We start from the raw sequence: 6,383 nt of genomic DNA on the forward strand, positions 1-6,383 counted from the left end.
ATTTGGATTGCATTTTAATTTCCTCTTTAAAAATAGGTCTGTTAATTCATTTTCTAAGCAAATAGATCAGTTGTAATTACCTACTGAATAAGTGAATGACAGTGATGTTTGAGTTTTGTAGTTTGGAATAGACTCTGAAGTCCATCCCTCATTCCACCGAAGGCTTCAGTTCACACGACGGAAGTAATATAAAATGCTTGACAACAGATTAGTTTAAGTCCCTACAGTCTCGGCTGCGCGGAACGAGGAAACCGAGACAAATTGAACGCTGCGCTTGCCGCCATGATGATGAAGAGCAGACGCATAATAGCAGTACATAAATCACACAATTTAACGCTGTGATGATCTAAAATTGACAGATTATGGCCATTTTCGACGTTTAATGTAAAATTAGGACAAAATAAATATATTCAAAGTTTCATTGATGTGGGTCAGAGCATTAAAGGAAAGAAAATACGTACGCAGCAATTGATAGAAAACATGTTCATACATCCATAAATAGCCCTACACAATACACATTATACTGGGTGTTCATTTCAAAGTGTGTCATGACGTCACTGTTGATGAGTCAGCGATTTGAAGCGAGTTTCAGCTTTTGTGTCACAGAAGTTGCCTATTAATCAAGGCGTTCAATCTGTACTTGATAACGTGTACGGTATAACTTGAACGTCGTAGCAACAGATGACGGTCTGTAAGGTGTGCTACCATAACCTCTTTCGAACTGTGCTTTTCGCGGCCAAGTCGTACGCAGGGCATTTGTTATCATCGGTTGCGTACGGCAACATTCCACAACACAAATCAAATGCTCCGTGTCCATGTTGACCGTCGAAATTAATGTCAACAAATACGTAAATAGTCGTCTTAACCCTCTCCCCATATCCCGACAGTAAGAAAAAACTCACCTCAGTTCATGTTTCGAAACAGTTCACATTCCTGCCACTACCGGCGTTACCGTACGTATCGGTAAGTATTCTTCTGAATGAACGCCGTACTTGCTAGGCAACTTCTCTGGCACATATGTAATACACCTCTGCGGAAGTGTAGGAAGATTGAATTCTCTAGGCTCATCAACTAGCCACATGACGGCATACAGCGAGCCATGACACGCTTTGAACTGAACACCCAGTAGAATGTATAATTTTACGTTAATCAGCATATTGTTAGGTTTCAGAGAATCAAAAATTATATTAACATACATTACTCTTAGATCACAAGACGTAAATACATGCACCTTGATTACACAAGTTCTTATTATAATCAAAGTCTTAAGTGAAATAAATATGTGATAATCAGTATAGACCTGTTGTTAAGTTTTAGAGAATCGAAAATTATTTTACCGGTACTTTTAGACCACAGGACATAAGTAACCACGCAAAATATAATGCGCAAAGGTAGCCAAATTACATTGAATTTATAAGTCATTCTTCAATTAATAAAGGGAATGCTATCAATTATAAAAAGTAATCTACCAGTACCTAATACATTGCAAATAATAGGTAACATGAAGCCCTAAAAACTAAACATAATCATATTATGCAAAATAAAAAACATACTTTTTATGAGTGGATTTCTTTACATACTGTATTGTTATTTTAAATAAATAAATACGTATCATTGCTTGCGGACTGATAGTATCTGCATAAGCTGTGTGAGAATGTTTTGTGTTTATTTGGTTCCACTTACAGATGTGAACAGTGATTTTCTATTACGAAAATAAACAAATCTCAAACAAGAAATGACGGCTTTTAACGGCAGTTCTTCGCATAGCTTGTGCTAATACAGTTTCTCCAAACCTTGAGAAATTGAGTAATATGAATTAATGTGCAACAGACATGTTTTGTTTTGTGTTTAAGGAAGTGTTTCATTACTTTGTGTTCTTATTCAGTTTGGTAGAATAACATTTTCTTTTGAAACATACAGTACGTACGCAACTTGAATAAACCGGTTTTCGTGCACTCTATAAGCACACTTCTCTCGTAGTAGGGCCTGCACCGTGCAAGCACAGTCTAGTATATACAGTCGCGAAGCTCAATACATTACATAGTTGCTCACCACTAGGATCGCTAATATCGCCTCATTACAGGCAATGCAAAATAGTGCCGTCACAGTCTATTGTTTCTAGCACCTCAAAACTCAAGCTTCGTGACTGTATATAGTAGACTGTGGTGCAAGCACAGAGTGCATAATTCTGCCCAACCCTGCTCTATATCTCCTACATAAATACACCTTCAGTAATAGAAACTCCACACTAGATGGCATCAACAACGATGTTAATTCCGAGAATTGAAACAGAGTTTAAGCAGACGTTCCCTCAACACGACACAGTTAACCAGCGTTGAGTGAAATCAACAGTAAACAGAGAGCAGTGAACCGTCAGTGCAGTGTACCTACTTCAATGTTACGAACGATATCCGTATAGGTTAATGTTAATAGTGATTTATTACTACAAAACATCACATCGACAATTCAAAAGTACGAATGAAGACGTGAATTAGATTCAAGGTGAGCACTAAAATTACATATTACCTAGCACTAAAACTACATATTATCTGGCACTAAAATTACATATTATCTATAGGCCTATATATTTGTGTGTCAATGCTTCCACATACCTGCAAAGACGATATCCATTGCATTTACGATACAACTGGGGCAAGCCTCCGCTGCCCCCAAGATACCTTCGCCATAACCCTTCTATACAGACGTCAAAAACCAACATAATGCATAACAAACATAGATAAAATTGTCAGAGTTAACAATAATGCCGTCCACACCTGTGGAGTAACGGTCAGCGCGTCTGGCCGCGAAACCAGCTGGCCCGGGTTCGAATCCCGGTCGGGGCAAGTTACCTGGTTGAGATTTTTCCGAGGTTTTCCCTCAACCCAATACGAGCAAATGCTGGGTAACTTTCTGTGCTGAACCCCGGACTCATTTCACCGGTATTATCACCTTCATTTCATTCAGACGCTAAATAACCTGAGATGTTGATACAGCGTCGTAAAATAACCCAGTAATAAAAAAAAAACAATAATGCTTACGAGATTTGAGAGTAGTTCAAAAGTGGCACATGTGAACAGCTGGCATCTTCTACGCAATTACCAGACGCCCGCTCCGGTATTGTGCACTTAAGCCTACTTTGATCTAAAGGTACCACCAGTATTTTATTCTTCGGACTTCGTACAAAATTACTGGGAAAGTATCACACTTCAAGCAAAATGACATCATTACAATAAACTGCATCATAGTTCTGTTTAATAGTAAAGCTTAAAATTTACTACGAGATATAAACTCCTAGTCATAAGAACTCTCACGACAGTATTATGAGGAAGTATTTTAAAAAGATAATCATGAAAGCAAGTTTTGCTGCTGTTCGATATTAACCTTTCGCTGTCAAAATGTAGGCTACGTCGAGCAATGTTATACAAAAACAACAATTATGATTTAAAAACTTTCCGCGTATCTGCATTACATTCGTCATATGAAGTCTTCACGTTTAGCCAGGTTTTTTTGTAGAAGAGTTCTACTCCTTGCTTTGCGATTTTGTTAGTCTATGTCAATCGAGCCTATTTGTTATGTGTCATGTATATATACACTGCACGCGAACATTAATATGGTTTCATAATATCGCGCTACCCAATATTATCTCATAGGCTATTTCCACGTAAACAATGAAGAGAAGAATTAGAATGCTTGGTTCTAAACCTCGGACGCAATATCAATACAGAGTGTAAGGGGTATAAGTTCTGTCCTTTTCACAGTCGTTGTGGACAGTTTACAGCAGTGGTCGTCAGCACTCGCTGAATGTGCAAAGGGTAAGCGGTGCCGTCCCGTGAGCACCGTCGTGCAGCAGGAAGCGGTAGAGAGCATACCCGCTAGCAGCTACGAGTGCACCATGGTGCACTGTGTTTTCCGCGGGTAAAAGACGCTAGCCCCAGGGTGTTCTGCGCTGAGGACCGCTGGTTTACAGGATCAAAAATGTCCATACAACATAGGGTCAAAACTTGATATTTGTCCCAGAAAAAATATTTCTTTTTTATTTTATTTGCGTTATACTGCTTATATCTTTAGTAAAATTACGAAGACAAATAGGCTACAACAGTAGGTATATCTAGCAAAGAGTTAATATTAGTTTAAATAAATATTTGTTTGTTCCATTACGTTTTCGTGAAATTAAATAAAAATGCATGCTTAAATTTGTTAATATTCTGGCGTGAGAGACGTGGCAACGAGTTCAGCAGGCAGTACTCTGCACAGACGTAAGTACGAGTCAGCTGAGTTCAAGCTCTACTGCCGAGCGGATGGCAGTTCGGTACAGGGTGTTCCATAAACAATTTGCAATGTCATTCACAGTTCAGGAATATCAAGTAAGGCAAGAAGATATACCGTCAACGTTTTCCTCAAAGAAGGTTACCTAATCGGAGAACTTTTGTAGCAGATTCTCAACGATTTTTCAAAACTAGGAGTTGCTTACCCCATTTCCAAAGTCACACAACCAGGAATTTGTTTAAAAATGATACTGATTTACGGAAGCGGGAGAGATTAAAATGTTGCATAAAAAAAAATGTTTGTGTGATTTTGTCCAGAAAATCATTAGTTTATTTTTTAGACGTACAATAAAAAAAGGAGCAATATTGTTACATAAAATGTAAATTTACCATAATGTTCTATTAATGACATTGAAAGTTTGTATTTGCTGCTCGTTTTATGTAAACAACAGTATTGTCACGGTCGCTCCTGCATTAGAACAAAGCATCTGTTGGACCCCCTCCACCCCGCTTGAGCTGTACTGTGTACTTCTAAACCACCTTCCACCCGCTGTACTTCTAAACTCCCTCCTCCCCATCCAACAACGTTGCAAAACGTCTATTATTGTAAACTTATTAAATGTGAAGCATAGGAACGCCATTTCATAATTTCAATTGAGAAACACGCCAAACGAATTATCTTTGCACCAAAAAGCGGATGCTCCCTGGACCAAAAATACACAAATTCAATCTTCTAACACGATTTTTTTTAATACTTAAATTTTATAGTTTATTTCAGCGATTTTGAAAAAGGTAAGAAGTGGCGCTCCTGTAATTCACAATTACCATAGCATGAATAATAATCAGTTAAAATAGTGACACACTCTGTGTTCACCGTATGAACGCGAACATTATTAGGGCCTATGGTTAGATTTCATCACACCGCACTACCCAATATTATCTCATATTTCCACGTAAACTGTGAAGAGAATAGTGCAACCTACAACGTAAGACTGTTACGAATTGCTAACAAACTATGAAAACATTTGTAGAATATATCACATAATAAGACACGTTAAATTTCTACACATCTATCGTTAATAATGGAACATTGCAATACATTGGAATACTCATCTTATTTTCGTATAAATACAGAGATAAAAATTTAAACAAAAGTTAATAAATTATACAAAGAATTATATTATTAAAAATATACTCGTCGCTTTTCTGAAACCACTAGCAATGTATTACATGTGGAAGAAGTAGAATGCTTGGTTATAAAATTCGGACGCAGTATCTATCTATAAACGCAATACTAAAATTGCAACGTAATTATTTATGATATTCATGAACAATACTACACATCACTAGGCCTATGTCCTAATGACACAACATTTTTATGCTGTATTTTAACACTCAATATAATTTTTATCTATAAGCATAATGATCAAGGCATTGCATTATTACCTTTTAAGATCCGGAATCTTCGTTCCTTCAATTTTCAAATATTAATACACATAGAACAGTCTGTGTTATCTAGCACATAATAAATCAATATCCTTTATGGCGACACACGCATCACAGATTGCTACTGGATAATTTTACTTACAAAATTCACAGAATTCAAATCTTTACAAGCACATTTATTCTAAGAATAATGAAACACTCCGCGCACCACACCGAACACGATACAGATGTGAGGAGAATGCCAATATAATTCCTGACATACGAAACTCCCTTCCTGCCTTTTAGTTTTTATGGGAAAAGTTGACCTTGCAGCTTGCACAACTTGGATTCGTCTTATTTCGCTGTCTGTGGTGCAACTTCTAACTATTGGGATAGCGATAACTGCCAGGCATTTATTCTTCATCGCAAGACGATAACTTGTTAAGTTGCATTATATTTCTACTTTCATAAATAAAGTTCTCACTGTCATCGTACACAGAAGTACTTTGTTCGTTAATGCAGATTTAGTCAAATTAACAAATATGATTATAAAGAGGTATATCACAATAACGTAATGTATTTATTTGCATAGGTTACGGGAATTGTATTGAAGTAAAAGACACATATCGGCTGATTCATCCCTGGTAGTTACTGTTATTTTACTTCGGTTTCCTTCAAAATTTATTAACATCA

At 36.9% G+C, this 6,383-nt stretch overlaps 1 long non-coding RNA gene across 1 annotated transcript in view; it reads right to left on the reverse strand.

The window, feature by feature from the left end:
• LOC138715430 (uncharacterized) overlaps positions 1-5,963 on the reverse strand; it is a 77,256-nt gene extending 71,293 nt beyond the window's left edge. Inside the window, exon 1 of the long non-coding RNA XR_011336325.1 lies at positions 5,712-5,963. This is a non-coding gene — a long non-coding RNA (uncharacterized lncRNA). The remainder of the gene's footprint in view (positions 1-5,711) is intronic.
• Between the last annotated feature and the right edge of the window lie 420 nt (positions 5,964-6,383).

This window comes from Periplaneta americana, chromosome 15 (genome assembly GCF_040183065.1).
Source record: "Periplaneta americana isolate PAMFEO1 chromosome 15, P.americana_PAMFEO1_priV1, whole genome shotgun sequence".
Classification (NCBI taxonomy): Eukaryota; Metazoa; Arthropoda; class Insecta; order Blattodea; family Blattidae; genus Periplaneta; species Periplaneta americana.